Source organism: Penaeus japonicus, unplaced genomic scaffold (genome assembly GCF_977035675.1).
Source record: "Penaeus japonicus unplaced genomic scaffold, GWHDUDI00000001_assembly GWHDUDI00000021, whole genome shotgun sequence".
NCBI classification, from domain to species: domain Eukaryota; kingdom Metazoa; phylum Arthropoda; class Malacostraca; order Decapoda; family Penaeidae; genus Penaeus; species Penaeus japonicus.
In genome coordinates, this window is record NW_028234423.1 from 8915689 (window position 1) to 8933422 (window position 17734).

The window sequence follows — 17734 nt, forward strand, 5'->3', positions numbered from 1 at the left end:
CCCGTGCCATTGCAAGATACTAAATGGCAGTAGGAGGATACTTATGGAACGATATCCCTGGGTGATCCTTAGGAATCCGAGGTGTATAGGAGAGTGGTTTTAGAATGACTCAAAGGACGACGAGTATCCTGCAGGAGTCCCTGTGGCTCTTCGCGGCTCTGACGTCACGAAGCTGGTATTCTGTGACTCATTCCTTCGGCGGGGGAAGGAAGGCGGGATGATAAGAGATGGGGAGGGGAGATTGGGATGGTGGAGGGAAGAGGAGGAGCTGGTGGAGGTGGAGGTGGAGGTGGAGGTGGAGGTGGAGGTGGTAGACGAAGTGGGGTAAGGGTGGAAGAGGAGGTGGAGTGAAGGCGGAGGGGGAGTTGAGGTTAAAGAGGAAGACGAGTAAGGGATGAGGAAGAGGGGAAAATAGAAAAATGAGGAGAAGACGAAAAAATGGGCAAAGATTACCAGAAATAAAAAAGAAGTACGAGAAATGATAATGGAGTGAAAAAGAGAAACATAAAAGAAAGTGGAAATATCCAACGCAGAAAGATAGACAAAAGAAGAACAAGAAGAAGAAGCGAAGAGGAAGAATAGAAAATGAGGGGGGGGGGAGAGGAGCCACCTAGCCTGGCTCCCGAGTTAATATTCAAAAGCGACCGAACTCGTGAGACTTCCTTCGCCTTTGCCAATCTTCAACACGGATTCCACATCGCTGTAACATTTGCATCATAATGGGGCCAATCTCTCTCCCTTCTCCTCCACCTACGCCCCCTTCTTCCCTCTGTTTTCCCTCTCCCACACCTTCTCTCCCCGCTCCCCCTTTATCCAGCCCCTTCTCTCCTATCTCCACTCCCCCCTCCGACCCCATACCCCCTTCCGTTTCACTTCTCCCCATTCCCCATCCCTCTCCCCTCCCCACCCCCTATCATTCCCATCCTCTTCCCCTTCCCTCCCCCTGTTTTCCCAACCTGCATTTCCATAGAATCTTCGAGATGAAAGGACCAAGACGATAGGGCGGCGAGAGGATAAAGGGAACTCGCCATAGAGGCAAGCCAAACAAGCACAGCCCGACTGGCCGCCCTGGCTGATCTGCTTACACGTCTCGGCTCTTAAAGGGTTAAATGAATATATTCATGCTCGCCTCCGCCGCCTCTTATTACAGAAATCCCCCGAGACATTATAGGCCTATTATTGAGTCCTTCCTTTAGAGACGGGGCCACGCGAGTGTAGGAGGTATTAGCATAACACTGTTCAATAACAAAGGAGCGAGAATGGCCGTCGTAGAAGCTCATCAGGGCGGCGGAACTCGGATCGCTATCTGCTGACTTCGCTGCGTTCAAGTCTCCGTCGCGCGTCGGGCTCAATGCGGCGCGTCTTGTTCAGCGTCTAAGCTAAAAGCTCAGGAGTCTTTGTGCGGGCGAATATATGTGTGTGTGTGTGTGTGTGTGCACTTTTGCGCCGCGGAGATAAACAAGTCGGTGTCTCGGGATTTGCATTTAAGAGTGAATAGATTATGCATGTGTGTGTGTGTTATGTATATATATATATATATATATATATATATATATATATATATATATATATATATATATATATATATATATATATATATATATATATATATATGTATATATATATGTATATATATATGTATATATATAAATATATATATATATGTATATGTATATGTATATATATATTTATATATTTATATCTATATTTATTTATTTATATATACACATATATTTATTTTATTTATTTATTTATTCATTCATTTATATTCACATGCACACTCGCAAACACACACTCGTGCATGTGTGTTCGTGTGCGTGTGCACAGTACAAACTCCGTGTCTTGTTCCCAAGTTTGCTCCCGTCTCTTATCGCCATCGCTTGCCTTCCTCGGCCCACTCGGGAGGCTTGTCATAACCCGTGGAAGGGAACCGCCCGTCGTATCGCCATAAGATTAATGACATTTGCCTCCCGAATGCTTTTATCGCCCTCGGCTCGGGGCGAAGAGGCCGTGTTTAAGGCGTCCCGTGTGATCACTATCTACGCGTCGCGGCGTTGAGGTCTCCGCTCTGATAGGAAGGTCAGGAGAAGGGAGGCGGCCTTGCGCTCGGCGGCCTCTCGAGGGCGCCTTCTGGGGCACTGACGTCATTACTTCTTGCCCCTTGGGTCGGTGTTCTTATCTAATGCCATTGCCGTCGATCAATACGTGATTATCTGAATTAATTTTAGCTGAATTTGTAATAAAGACTCGGGGTTACAGTTGAGTCGCCTCGGTGATATTAGAGGAGGGAAAGAAGAGACATGGAAGAAGGGATTGACAGCATGAAATATATGTGTATTTGAAAAAAAATCAAAATGTATGTTCCTCAAATAAAGGGACTTAATGAAACCGAAGAGTAATCCCCACACAACGCGAAAAAGGGACAGTGTATTTATGTATCCTTGCGCAGAGTATGAGGTCTGTTTGTGACGAGAGATATTAAGGAATGTATAACAAAGGGACGAAAGGAGGGGAGGGATGCTTGGCCTATTGTCAGTTGGTACCCTTAAGGTATGAGCAGGTGTTGATGTAAACCTATTGTGACCCAGATACCACTCGCCGTTTATTTCCTCTCCCAATTTTTCCTGACTTTGATATCATTTTATTCAAGTGACTATATTTTTTTGGTGTATGTTTGGAATACACTTCTTTCTATAAACGTGCTTTTCGATATCAAGCAGTAGCGGGGCAAGAATTGTTATTATTGAAGGGTAATTCCTAATTGGCATCGTGACTGACCCTCCGCGGTCACACTAGGTCAAACGAGGTACCCATCAGTGGCCAACCTCGTTAAAGTGAACCAAGAGAGAGAGAGGCTGAACTATTATAACCTGTTAATTGTAGTTTACTGAAACAGAGAATGAAGGGTGGTTGAATAACAAAAGACAACTATCAAGATGGTCTACTGTATAATAGATGCGACAGAAGGACCATATCTATTTTTTATAAGAAGCGAAAAAAGAAGAAAAAGTGTAATGATGGTTGAGCGTGGGGGCTTGTCTTAGCGTCCCCCGAAATGCATTTACGGCGCGGTGGGGTGTCTTGTTTTGGCCCCCAGTGATCTGTCTGCGCCGCCCGGGATCTCCGGGACGGGTGACGAAGACCCCGACGGCAGCGTCCGGTGGGCTTTGATCGCCTTTAAGTTTTTGAATGTGTTATGCGGAGATCAGGAATAAGTCTCATTCTCCCCCCCCCCTCTCTCTCTCTCTCTCTCTCTCTCTCTCTCTCTCTCTCTCTCTCTCTCTCTCTCTCTCTCTCTCTCTCTCTCTCTCTCTCTCTCTCTCTCTGTTTTATACATGTGTATATATATGTACATATATGTATATATATAATATATATATGTGTGTGTGTATATATATGGATATATATATATATATATATATATATATATATATATATATATATATATATATATATATTTATACATATAAATATATATCCCTTTTCCTCTCCCTATATCTCTCCCTTTCCCTATCCCTCTCTTCCTATCTATCTCTCTTCCTCTCCTTCCCCCTGTCCCACTCCCTTTCTCCCCCACTCCCCACTTTCTCTCCAGGAGCGTCGAAGGTAATAAAACTGATGATTCAGGGTTTCTTCGCCATTATCTGATGGGCGACTCGAAGGGGACGCTACCTGTGCGACAATTTGTTTGCCGGGGAAGAAATGGCGGAGCGATAAGCTACCGAACTCGAGGCTTCGCTATCGATTTGCGTGCGTGCGTGTGCTTCTTGGTATGTGTGGATGGAAAAGGTGTTTGTGTGTGTTTGGTGTGTGTGTGTGTGTGGGGTGGGGTGGTGGGGGGGTAATGGTCTAAGTGTGCGCGCGCGAGTTTGTGCATGTGTGTGAGTGTGTGCGTGCGTGCGTTGTGTGTGTACGTTTGTGTTTATTTATGTATGTGCGTTCATGTTGTATGGATGCGTTTGCAGGGATGTCCTACACACGCGTGTTTGTATGAAGCACAAGTTCCAGCGCGTGTATGTATACCAGGATATGTAGATGTGGGTATGTATGTTTTCGTGTTTGCGTGTATGTGTATTGGTATGTATGTCTGTTAATACGAGAATGTATGTTTAAAGGTGTGTAAAGGGGGCGGGGGAGTGAAGAATTAGCTCTACACCTATTCACTTGCAACAATTACTTTTTTGCCGAGCGGAATTCCGTTACATATTGACGGCGAGAGAAATGCAGTGGCCGTGCAAGAACTAATGGTGGGGGTAGGGGAGGGGAGGGGGATGAGGAAGCATGAGGAATTTGACTTGTGAAATTGAAATAAGAGTGATGTTTAACTGTTCTTGTGAGAAGGTCCTCGAATTGATGAGTAACTGTTTGGAATGAGCATCGTATGTGAAGTACAACCATTGGTTTAATGGTTGCTTGATCTCACTCAACAGGGTACCAGAATGGAGCAAGATTCGCAGGACGTCACTCTCTTGTTTATTACAAAGACGTTCGCTGCAATATCTATAACTCAGAATTATGAAGCCGCACTTCTTAAGATTATTTTAATGAGTGAGTCCACATTCCCCCATCGCTATGAACCTGAGCGTACCTGAGCCAGCCAGATTACCTCCAGTTCCCCCTCCGCTATGTTTGTCCGCGCCGGCTACACGCTGAGAGCTAGCTTTCAAGAAAGAACGCGCTATATCGTCTAAAATCAGACGTTCCATCGATATATCTCCACAACAACTATATCAACATTTTGTATTCAACTCGAAAACATCCACAAAATAAGTCGCGATCAAGCAATGCGTATCGGAGAAGGAGAATCATGGAGCGTGGAGAGCGCGGGTCGCCGTAGGGCCCAGCCGATGCCTGGGGCGAAGAAGGAGGCAAGAGGTCTTGGCTGGAAACAAGTTTTGCCTCAGAGATGACGAGTAGGTGACGAGCGAGAGGGTGCGTGTGTCTGCCGCTCCGCCAAGCCATCGACCATACGGCTCCTGTGAATATATTAGTAGAGTGTTCTCCCGCAAGGAAGATATTGTGTGTCCTCTCGTTTTTTGAGGCGTTCTGTGCCCTCTGCTTTTGATTTTGAGAAGTGAAACGTGGAAAAGGGCGAGAAAAAAGAAGTGGGGTTTGGAAGAGAGAGAGAAAAAAACAACCCAAGCTGTGTGTCTTGGGATTTTTATTGTGTTATTTGTGGATAGAAAAGTGACGAAGAGGAGAAAACTCTTCTGTGATTGAAGCGTTTTTTAGATATTGATTTTGGAATACTGGGGCAGTACGCCATAGCCTAAAAAAGTGTTGTGATATATATTGTATTTTTTACACTGGATTACCCTACGCCAAGATGTGTTAGGTAAGTGTTGGAATCCAACCTTTCGTAATGTTACTGAAGTTAAACTGCGATTAACTTTTGGGTTACAAGTCATGGAACATTTTTTCTCGATGAATTAAATTAATCTATTGAATTAAGATGAATAATTCCATTGTTAAGAAATTCACAAATTGCTTGTATTCAACTAGATCTTGACAATAATTCAGAAATATACCCTTTTGAAATCAGACAGTAATAATCAGTGATTCAGATTGAGTAGTTTATAAGTATTACAAGCTTTATACCGGAGCTTTGTTGAGGAACCCGCTGCTTGTATGTGTGTGGGCGAGTGTGTTAGTCTCAGCGCCCACCACCTACTCTCTACACTTATACACTTGTCGACACTTTACGCGTGTATTCTACGGGTTTTCATACATTAGAATACACATATACATTTACGGAATATTTTATTATTGTGCGGTGATTATACCGTAAAGAGGTGGTTTCCTGTTAGGATGTTTCGTTACATACTGTATGTTTGTTAGAGGGTTGAAAAGGAAGGCTTAATGTCAAGTTCCTTTGTGTGGAGGTTGGATGAAGGCTATTTGTGATAGTCAGAATAAGCTGAATTAGAAGATTTGCGTTGTTGCATAGATTTCACACGTCTACATTTTGCATTCGCAGTCGTAATTATCAAATCACGCCGTTTATGTAGTCGACGCAAAATACGAGGTTTTGCAAGTCGACTCGGTTGAATATATATAACATTTGTAGTGATATTGATACTGTTGGTATTACTACTAATAATATTTAGCATCAGTATTTTGCCTAGGGAGGCAAATATGCCATCAAGCATCTAATATCACAGCGAACACCCTCCCTCCCCCCTCCCCCCCTCCTCACCGATTGCTTAACAAGCCTCTTTGGTATCTGTAATAATCGTTCCCTACTTGAGATGCAGCGGAGAGCGGGCATCCATTGTGATAACGGCTTATCTTGCTGCCATCGGGTTGTTCCTGAGACGGCGACACACATCAGAGCTACATCATTGTCTCATTGTCTTTTCCGGGGAGATGTATTGATGCTCTCCCCCGTTGCAACAAAAGGGCGCGCGGCGGCGTAGCTCCCATTTGCAAGAGCGCAGTGTGGAGGTTGCATGTGTGTGTATGTGTGTGTAGGTCTGTACGCGTGTGTACGTAAGGGCTTGGTGATTGTGCGTCTCGATAGGAATTCATGTGTGTTTCGGAAGTTGGGGAGGGAGGGATGAATCTTGAATCATGTCTTTTGTTTTGGTTTGTGTTCGGTCTTGAGTAATGTCGCTTGCGTAATTTTCCGATTGTGCTCGCTCTCTGCTTTCCGTGGTATGATTGGATGCATTTTTGGTCTTTAAACACAATCGATAAGGGTTTCATATATTTATAAGAAAGGGAATTCTGGTGATAAAATCAGTGGATAACGTGAGAGCGTGTAGTAAGCCTCTCCTGTAGAAGATCCAGCCGAGCGATACCTCGTAATCCTGGTAATTAGATTAGCACTTGGCGCCTCGATTTCCTTTTCGCAGTTAGTTGCGAGAAGCACATCCCATAGGCCTATAGACGAGGCTGAGGTCAGCTGGGCCGTCTGCTTTTCACCTCAGTGCTAGGTCAGGGCATCGCACATGGCTTCTGTGACCTCTCTTCGGGGTGCCATTTGGTGACCCTATGTGGCTATTTTGGTTCTGGTCCCGTCTCGTCTCGTCTCCATATGCTGTGGGTGTACTGTGCACGTGGTTGGTTGTCTGGTGGATATGCCTCTGTTTGTCCGCTCTGCCTACCTTAGTAATATTGTTACTGGTTGTTCATTAGAATTGCTATTTTGGGATTACCGTCATGCCATGTCGGAATTTGATGTAATATCACTCTCAAAGTATAAATCATCTGGTATTTTTAAAAAGTAACTAAAGTTGATTATTATGATTAACCAAGTTCTGATAATGAGAATACACGATGTCGCCGCAGAGGCGTCATGACACAGCATTCATTATTAATTATTGATTTCATAAAAAAAGATCAGCAGAAAATCGTTTCGTAGCAATTAGGACAACACGGGCATCGCCGAAGGGCAGCGCCGACGAAGAGATAACACTGGAGGGCGCGACATATTGTCAGCAGGGAGAGAGCGCGAGTCCCAGGTGCGCGGGCGGCGGGCGGCCTGCAACATGGCGTGCAACAGGCGGCAGAAGGTGCAGGGTTACCTAAAACGTATTTAAGACGGCGTAGAGAGGCTTATCTTTCCTTGGGGCAGCTTTGGACTGTTGATAAGTGTTTGAAAAATTAGAAGAGCTTATCCTTAGTCTTGGGGTTGAAAGACTGTTTTTATAGTGTTGGTGCGGCGGGTTTGTGTGCTAGGTTTTTGCTGTTATCATTTATCACCATTTTAGCTCATTTGATAGGTTCAAGAAGGACATTTTGTAAGTAAGATTCAATGAAGTCATTCCCAAACGTGATTTTGTCAAGTAGATAACGTAGATATAATCATGCGATTTCAACCGTGTATGCGTGTTTATATTTATATATATATATATATATATATATATATATATATATATATGTATGTATATATATATATACATATATATAAATACATATACATACATGCATACATACATGCACACACACACACACACATACACACACACACACACACACACACACACACACACACACACACACATACACATACACATACACATACACATACACATACACATGCTCACGCACGTATGCATATATATATATATATATATATATATATATATATATATATATACATACATACATACATACATACATATATCCACACATACACATACATTTAAGTGCATGTATATGTGTGTATATATGTATCTATGTATATACACATATATATATATATATATATATATATATATATATATATATATATATATATATATGAAGACAAATGTATAAAGCGAAAAAGTGTGGGGACATAATTATTTCATTGTGTAATCTCATCGACAACTGACAAGGACCATTATCGCCGGACACGCAATGAATACTGATGGCGGCGATCCCCGCGAATGAGCCCCGCCGTCCCGATACGTGCGCGCGATAGCTGGGCTTCGTTCGTTCGTGTCCGGCCGGTGTTGTGCGTGGCCGTCTCCTGGCGCGGGACACCACCACCGAGGGGCGGCCCAGGTGCTGACCGGACGACGTAGGGTCTGCGGGGGCTAGCTTTTGATAGGGCATTAATGGGAGTCTGTGCGTGTTTGGGGGGAGGAGGGCGGGGGGGGGGGGTAGTGTCTGGTCGTGCGCGTGCGTTTCCCAGGTGTTGTGGTGTTGCAGGTAGTTCTTCGATGGGACGCAGGCTGTCGCCGGTTTTATTTATATGTTTACTATCTTCATGTAAGGAGGGAGGGAGGAGCAGGCATGCCATGTGTCGCTTTCCTTTTCCCTTTTGCCGGTATGTGTTGACGTATGTTTTTTTTTTCCTCCCCGTCCCTCTCGTTGGTTATGTAGTAGTTTTACGTTCAGGGCTGAGGAATCCCCAAATCGGTTCTTCATTGTTCCTCGAGGTAAAAATTGAAGAAACTTACATTTTTTTTTTAATGGGAAAGCACTTGGTTGTAACAAGTAAAAAAGGAAGAAAACTTCAGAACTAACGGATCATTTCAATAGATTTGAAAATGGAAGGGAGAGAGAGAGAGAGAGAGAGAGAGAGAGAATGCAGAGGGGTGGGGGGTGGATCATGACCGAGAAGGCAAAGGGGTGCGTGATGGGGGTGGAGGGTGGGGGGGGGGCTATTTTATCGAGCGCACGTCGTTGTCGGAGCCGCTCATGGATTGATTTATTGCGCGGGAACGTTTTGTGTGTGGCTGAGCAGCGCCAGGGAGGCTCGCACCCCGGGACGCTCATGGGGCATATGCCTTGCTAATGCCTCATGTTGCATTAGCATAATGCGGTTGTCAGTCAAGGTAATTACGGCGGGCACTGGCGGATAAGGAGCAATATCCATGCAGATGCCGAAAGGGGGCGTTCTATTTATCTGGCGGCGGCGGCGGACATGGCCGTTTGATCGTGACGGCGGCGGCGGCGGGGGAGGAACGAGGGCGGACTCGCGAGACGAACGCCGCCGAGGTGGTGCTTGTTCGTCCGGTCGGAGATCGACGTCGATATGTAAAGCGTCGATTCGCCGACCAGAAGAGCCGGAATTATTACGGCCGTGTTGCATCGTGAGGGCGAAGTCGTAAAGTGTGGATTGATATTTCTCCCCAGGGAAAAGTTTCGGGTTAGATTCTCTGGGCGATGCGGGGGATCCTTGGAGCAGAACGAAGGAGAGAGAGAGAGAGAGAGAGAGAGAGAGAGAGAGAGAGAGAGAGAGAGAGAGAGAGAGAGAGAGAGAGCGGGGGGAGGGAAGGAGGGAGGGAAGGAGGGAGGGAGATTTTAAAAGGACTTGGAATGTTATTTCCTCCCCTCCCCCTCTCTTTCCTTCTCTTCCCTCTCCACTTTTCCATGTTCGTCGCCTTCCTTAGATATTAACCCTTTAATGACCATAAGCTGTTGTGGGGAGACGCCCTCTCATAGGCCTATACAAAGGAGTCACGTAGAAAAGACGGGAAGGGAAGCGGTTGCTGTTCTCACGTGAAATGGCCGGTTGACAGCGAGGGGGCAGGAGAAGGAGGAAGAGGAGGAAGAAGAAGATGAAGATGAAAATGAAGAAGAAGATGATGGGAGGAGAAGAGGGAGAAGAGGGGGCCTTAGCAGCTGAGAGAGAGAGAGAGAAATAGAGACAGGCAGGCAGACAGAGAGGTCAGTTGGTCCATTCCCGTCCTGCTCGTTCTCCTGCCTGTAATTACGGCCTAGTCTACCGCGCTTCGTAAATTACATGAATTACAGCTGAAATTACACGCTTGGGCACGTGCTGTAATGAGGCCGAGCTTCGCCACCTCTGCCCAACATGCGACCTGTTGTGAGGCGATGATGAGGGAGAGAAGAGGACGAGGAAGAAGGAATGATGAATAGGAGAGAGAAGGAAGGTGGGGGATAAGAGGAAAACAGAAAGACGAAGAGGAGGAAGCGTTGAATTGAGGATAACGAAGAGCAAGGGGGGGAAAGATGAGGGAGAAAAATAAAAGATGGACAAAGAAAGAAATGAGGATTTATATTAAGATGGCGATGAATTAAGAGAAAGTGGATAGAAGAAGCGAAGATGGATAGAACGAAGAAGACGAAGAGGGAGAAAATGTGATCCTGAGGAATTAGCAAACTGCGAAGGAGGGTTGAATGGCTAAATTGAGGGGTTCGAGTTGTCTTTCGGGAGCTTGGCAAGGCAGAGGTTAATCACCCAACAACTGAAACAACCTTTGGCTATTGTTACCCTTTCCTTCTCTATTTTATCTTTTCCTCCTTCCTCTTCCTCCTCCTTTCTCACTCTTCTTTTTCCCTGTTTCGCTTCAACTTATTATTTTCACCCTCTTTCTCCTCCTCTTCCTCCCTTCCTCTCCCTTTTTCTCCCCCCCCCTCCCCCGCTTCTCATTCGCCCCCTCCCCCTAAATCTATGGGAGTCGGGCGGTTGAGATTGAAGAGCGATGGGCAGAGGAGTCGATGATTGAGAACCTTCTAGACGACGGAGTAGGCCTAGAGTGGGTGGTATGAAATCGCGGCGAAGTGGCATAGATTTAGTGTGTGTGGGTGTTTGGGTGTGAGCGAGAGAGCGAGAGAGCGGGAGTGAATATGTGAGTGGGTTGGTGAGTGACTGACGACCTCCACTCTAGTCAAAACACACGTCATAAAACCACAACAACGCAACCTGGATTTAAAAACTAAAGCGCAACCGGCGGGGCACAAGGACGCGAAATAACGAGTCATTACAAAGACTCAAATTGAGATTTTTTTTGATGTGTGTATACATATCAGGAAAAAAATGTGCGTACCTAGACGCACCCACTCACTCACTCACTTATTCATTCATTACTGGATCGCTTTGCGAAATTTGACACAAGAAATATATACAGATATGCATGTTTCTTTTAATTGATTAATTTATTCATATCCATTTGTCTATATATAATTATCTATACATTTATATATGTATTTAGCATTTACAGTTGACGAATTGTAAGGAAACACTAAGTAAGTGCTGTTAGCATAAAAATGTTTATGCTATACAATATGTTTACCAGAGGTAATGTACCACAAGGAATTTGTGTTGATAAAAGAAAAATGATTGATGAACCATTAGCAAGTACAAAACATATAGAACGATACTGTAAATAAAAAGCTAATAAGTAGACAGAAAATCCATTAATGTAATTACAGAGCAGTGGCAAGGGCATATAACACACATAGAGAGAGAAGATGAAAGAGAATAACTACATAATTTTCCGCAATATTCATTGGTATCGAAATAGACCCCCCTTGAAAGTAAATATGTTTACAAAAGCTTCCCTGCAAACCAAGATGGTATCTGCGCATTGTTTTTCGTTCGACTTTCCCGGCCAAATCTTTGCCCGTCGAAATATAAACAAACAATTGAATAGTAATGACGATAATGAATGTGAAAGTGAAGAGGCGGAGCTAAAATGCTCTTAACGAGTCCTCCAAACAAGCAAAGAGGGTTGTAAACGGATTGAATGTGTTGTTTACGGCAAATAAGAGCTCGTAACTCGACCCTTCATCCGGGACTCTGTCTTGGTCTCTTTTCGGCATCCGTGTGCAATTGCATGCATAGGGCTGGCTTGCATGAATGGTTTTCAGCGACGACGCCTTCTTGTTTGTCGGTCTCTCTGGCTTATGTGAGCTTTCGTAACTTATTGATTTAGTTACAGAGAGAGGGAGCTTTTTTATGAATACACAAGACGATTGGTATGAGAGCTCGAAAATGAACTGTTTGTTGAAATCAGAAAGCAATTCTTTTTAAAAGCTTGGAATGAAGAGGATAGATTAGCTTGAGCTCCATCTCATTCAACCTCCTTTTCTCCTCCCCGACCCACTGCCTAGCCCTTTCTCCTTCCTCAGGCGTGCCCTCCCCCCCTTCCCCTACCCCCCACATAAGAGACCCCCCTCCTCCCTTTTGATGGAATCTTCCGGAAGTTGTGGTAGTGATCCCTGCGAGGGAGCTCGACCCTGCACACCTCTGCCGGCGACTCCTCTGCTCCTGCTCTCGCTCTCGCTCGTCCTGCTTATCCTATGTTGCTTTTTTGCCTCACTCTTGTTTTGTGCGTTTGTTCTGCTCTCTCCCTCTCCTATTCCCTCTCCCTCTCCCTCTCCCTCTCCCCCTCCCCCTCCCCCTTCCTCTCCCTCTCCCTTCCTCTCCCTTCCTCTCCCTTCCTCTCCCACTCCCTCCTTCTCCATCCTCCTCCCTCCTACTCCATCCCCTCCCCCTCCGGATGCAAGACTATCTTCAGTAGTAAGTCCTCTTTGTTTCTCAAGGAGTAGTTAGGCCAGGAAAGGGAGAGGTGGAGGCCGAGGGAGGGAGGGAGATTTATAAGGCTTTTAAAGTCGTCAGTGCCTTTGCGAAGGTAGTCTGCAACGTTGCTCGCGATTGCAATCAACAAAAATAGAGCGAATGTGCGGTGGTATTTGGCCCCGTTGTATCGCCTGCTTTTTGGGGCTGCTTTGTTCTCGGCGCTAATGAATGCTAAGTGTTTGGATCCGGGTTTGTGCTCCGATGGACGATAGGGGGGGGGGGAGGGGGGATTTGACGAGTTAATTTGCTTTTATTTAGTTTAGATGGACTATGTTTGTTTATGTGTTTTTAGTTTTATAGAGGGGGTTGAACGTGTTTATATAATCTCGTGTATTTTCCTGTTTTTGTTTATGCATATAATTTTGGTCCATGTCTCTTCTCTTATTATTCTTCGTTATTTACTTGACTTTTTAGAATTGGTTTTATGAACTCGATGCATTTTCTATTTTTATTTTTATGTGTTTTATTTTCTGTTCTGCATCGTCAAGTGCACCGCATATTTACCATCCGAATAAAGTTTAATCACGCTGTCTCGGTGAATCTCGAACAGGAATGAACATCTCCCGGCGAGCGTGGGAACTCTGCCCCGCGAGATGCTGAGTGATCTTAGAAGTTTCAGAGCGGAGACGGAGAGGAAAAAAAAGGAGAGATAAAAAATATATGTCGGAAACAGGAATGTGTGTGTCTGTCTGTCTGTTTTTCTGTCTGTTATTCTGCCTGTCTGGATGATCTTATAAGGCAAAGGAGCGAAGCTTATCTGCCATCTGATGACACTACATAAATGGCGAAGATGCCTGTGGGCATGTATGCTTGATCTTCTTCCTCTTGCAGTCTCTCTCTCTCTCTCTCTCTCTCTCTCTCTCTCTCTCTCTCTCTCTCTCTCTCTCTCTCTCTCTCTCTCTCTCTCTCTCTCTCTCTTCTCCACCACCACCCTACCTCCTCCTGCTCCACCACTACCTCCTCCTCCTCCTCCTCCTCCACGCCACCTCTTGCCCGCTGATGTTCCCTGTTCTCCCAAGACCCCGAGTCTCCCCCTGGAAGGCCCGAGGCGGTGGGGTCTCGCCTCAAGTGGTTTTAGCGTTCGGTTCCCCGCCTCGGACTCTGGCTTTATCTTCGCGAAACGAATAACGTCACTCATACCCCCGCTCACTTACCCGACTGACATTCCCCCATACGCTTTTGTCATGATCTCCTCTCGGTTTCATTCCTACGCATACCCCGCGAAGCCTTATGTCCCGAGAAGCCCCTAGAAGCCTCCAGCCACCGACAGCGAATCGGACGGGGCGACGTGGACGAGTGTTTTCTTTGTGAGATAAGCCATAAGTCTGGAGAGTGACAGAAAGGTCTTTGTCGGACAAACCAAGTGAAACCTTTTGTGTTATGAGTCGGTGCATGATGCCCCTCGTAACCGTGGCGGAGGGAGGGGAGGGGAGGGGGAGTGTGTGTGTGTATGTATGTATGTATGTATGTATGTGTGTGTCTGTGTATTTGTATTTGTAATTGAATTTATATTTGATTGGTGGTAGAGAGAGAGAGAGAGAGAGAGAGAGAGAGAGAGAGAGAGAGAGAGAGAGAGAGAGAGAGAGAGAGAGAGAATGAGAGACAGCTTGCTGGTGGCGAAGAGGAGCGCCCGCGACCGTTGGCTTAGTGCAGACTTAAGCAAATACTCGAGGGCTTTTATGAGAGTAAATTACTCGTGGCGGCGCAGGGCTGTGGCTGCAGGAGGTGGATGAATAAGAAGAAAGAAAAGGGGGGAAAGGAAGGAGGGGGGGGTCTCGTTTCGCCCTGGAAAGAAATATTCCATCTAATCCGTCTATCCGTCTTATCTACCAATGCCATCACTCAACCTGGCCCAGATTTCTCGATCTACCTTCATTACCATCACTTACACACTTATTATCTTCCTCTATCCTTTCCCCAAATTATTATTATTCGTTATCGCCGTTCGCCTCCTTTCTCCTTTTCCTTTTCTTTCCATCTTTCGTTTCGTACTCGGACGTCGAGGAGACGCGGCGGAGATGGCTCGAGGGCGGCGTTGGAGCGTGATGTTATCGGGGGAAGCGAGGGCGTGGTGGTGCAGGCCCGCCCACGCCCAAGAGAGAGAGAAGCCTCCGTACTTTCACTTGGGCGGACGCTTATCGGCTTTTGTCGCTGTTGGGGCTTTATCGTTTTTTATCTTTATCGTGGGTTTAGTTGTGATACATAATTCTCGTTTCTTTTTTGTCTTTTATCATTTCTATCTCTATTATTATCTTTGCATTTCCTCTGTCTCCCTCTCTCTCTCTCTCTCTCTCTCTCTCTCTCTCTCTCTCTCTCTCTCTCTCTCTCTCTCTCTCTCTCCCCCTCTCTCTCCTCTCCTTCCCCTCTCTCTCTCTCCCTCTCCCTCCCTCCCTCCCTCTCTCCCTCTCCCTCCCTCCCCCCCCCTCTCTCTCCCTCTCCCTCCCTCCCTCCCTCCCTCCCTCCCTCCCTCCCTCCCTCCCTCCCTCCCTCCCTCACTTCCTCCCTCACTTCTCCACACCGACACGTCCGTACCTGTAACACTCTTTGAGATACAGTATGTCGTTCCTGGCGTCGCTCACCCACGCACCGCAACCATCGCCACGACCGCCTATGTATGGTACTCGCTCACACGGTCGTTCGAGGTCTATATGCATTCTCTCTCTCTCTCTCGCTCTCGCTCTCTCTCTCTCTCTCTCTCTCTCTCTCTCTCTCTCTCTCTCTCTCTCTCTCTCTCTCTCTCTCATTTAAGCACATAGTGATATTGGGAAGTATATTAGGTATTAAAATATTTTGTATAAAAGGATCTTTTTACTGAAATATCGGATGGATTATGTAAACGGATGAATAAATTGGCTGTTTACATATTTGTTTGTTAAATAGGGACAACCTAAAAGCTATCCTCACCCGAGAATCGGCATTCAGTCAGTCACTTATTTATGTATGAGAAGTCTATGAGAAATACCTTTTTTCCCCATTCCACCTCCAAGGTCAGGAGTCCCCATGTTATCCTCGTTAGGAACCAGGTTTAGAAGGACAGCCAAGGTACCATACCGTCTTGTAGTCGGCCGTGCTGTGTCCCGGACCGCCGAGCAGATGGCGCTGGGGTTATATAAAGCGCGGTCTTTATATCTAGTTATTTAATTTTTAATAAGAGTTTCATTCTTCCTCTCTCTTTTTTTGATCTGCGTTTCTCGATCTGTCTGCGTTGATGAAGATGATAATAATAAGGTCGGAGATGTTTTATCCTTTCTCGGACGGGTGATTGGTAAGCTCTCCGTCAGTGGTCTGGGGGAGGGGGGAGTAGGGAGTAGGGGGAGGGTAAAATGGCTGGCTTTGTTGTTTGGCTCATTACTTATTAGCCGGGAGATGTATGGTGTACCCCAGGCGGGAAAGAGCGGTGAGGAATTTTGAGGTTGGGGGGTTGGGTTGGTGGGGGGGGGTGATGGTGGGGGTGGGGGAGGAATTTGTTCGAGTGGAAGAGGGAGGGCGGATGGGGAGGAGGCGAATAGGGAGTTAGTTGAATGGAAGTTAGAATTGTCGTACGCAATGGAGAAAGTACGCAACATTAATTGCCAATTCGCTCATGGGATTAAACCTCTGGGAACAATTCGGACTTGGTATCTCCTTTCTCTCTCTCTGTATAGTTTACAATTTTTATCCCCCGCCCTCATTTTTTCATTTTTATTCCCGATTATTTTCTCTTTATTCCCATGTCCCCTGTGTACGAATTTCTCCATCTATATCAACATATTAAGCCCCTCCCTTTTCCTCATTCTTTCTCTACTCATGATTACACTTTCTCTTCTTTTCTTTATACCTTCCTCCCCTTATATACCTACGGCAATCACTCTGTCCCCCATTTTTTCTCTCTCACTTTCCTGCACTCTTAATAAGCTTCCCCTCCCCTCCCCTCCCCTCTCCCCCCGCCCCCCGCCCTTAGACCAAGCGGCGTGGCAATGAGGTCCCCGAAGTTAGTTAGCGACCGAGCCTAATCGCATAAGGAGAGCGGACCGTTGTTCACACGAGACAACAGCGCCGAACACAGGACTCCGGCCACACACTTCTGACAGATACAAGCCCAGAGCCATAAATAAGAGGTGAAACAAGGGTCTTTCCGCGGCGGCTTCCTCCTCCTCTTTTTTTTTTTTTCCTCCTCGTCCTCCTCCTCTTCTTCTTTTTCTTCCACCTTTTTCCCTCCTTTTCGCTGACCAGGTAAGAGAGAAGGATAGGGAGGGTCCTGCGTAAGGTCCGCGCGACCATAGCCCCCACCCAACCTCTGGCGTCCCTCGGGGCTGTCGCGGTGGGTTTGTCCTCCCTCCCTCCCTCCCTCCCTTCCTCCCTCCTTCCCTCCCTTCCTCCCTCCTTCCCTTCCTCCCTCCTTCCCTTCCTCCCTCCTTCCCTTCCTCCCTCCCTCCCTCCCTCCCTCCTTCCCTCCCTCTCTTCCTCCCTCCCTCCCTCCCTCCCTTCCTCCCTCCCTTCCTCCCTCCTTCCCTTCCTCCCTTCTTCCCTCCCTTCTTCCCTTCCCTGATCCCCATCCACCCCAAATCTTCCCCCTTTCCCTCTATCGCATATCGCTGGCTATCGCTTTAGCATGAGTAATTACATATCGTTTTCTCCCGTCTTATTACATATTATAGGCTCTGTACACATGTTTTTTGTCGCTTTGAGGTTTTCAAAATTATGCATATAACCGATCTTATGTTTATCCAAAGAGAATAGGGATAATGATAAATAAATAAATGTGTGTGTGTTTTATACTTTCTTTCGCGGTTCGTCGTCGGAAAAGGTTAGAAAAGAAGTAGAAAAAAAAGAAAAAGAAAAAAAAAAGCGCGAGTCATAGCCGGCTTAACCTCCGAGGCCACGTAGCCGATCGGTGTCTGGCGGTGAACCTTCCTGTCAGTTTAGACATTTTGTTAATTAGATATTTTTCCCCCCGAAAAGAAAACTTTTCTTTTCTCCCAGTCTATCGGAACC

The 17734-nt window shown here is 46.1% G+C and overlaps 1 protein-coding gene across 4 annotated transcripts in view; it reads left to right on the forward strand.

Moving 5' to 3' along the window:
• Egfr (epidermal growth factor receptor) overlaps window positions 1–17734 on the forward strand; it is a 354253-nt gene that overhangs the window by 288094 nt on the left and 48425 nt on the right. The window contains exon 1 of one of the 4 annotated variants that reach the window (XM_086548635.1): window positions 4871–5335. The exons of 2 other annotated variants lie outside the window; for them this stretch is intronic. The gene's annotated coding sequence lies outside the window, so the exon portion shown is untranslated. Of the gene's footprint in view, window positions 1–4870; window positions 5336–17734 lie in introns of those variants that run through there. One more of the 4 variants, XM_043034079.2, reaches the window with a different exon arrangement.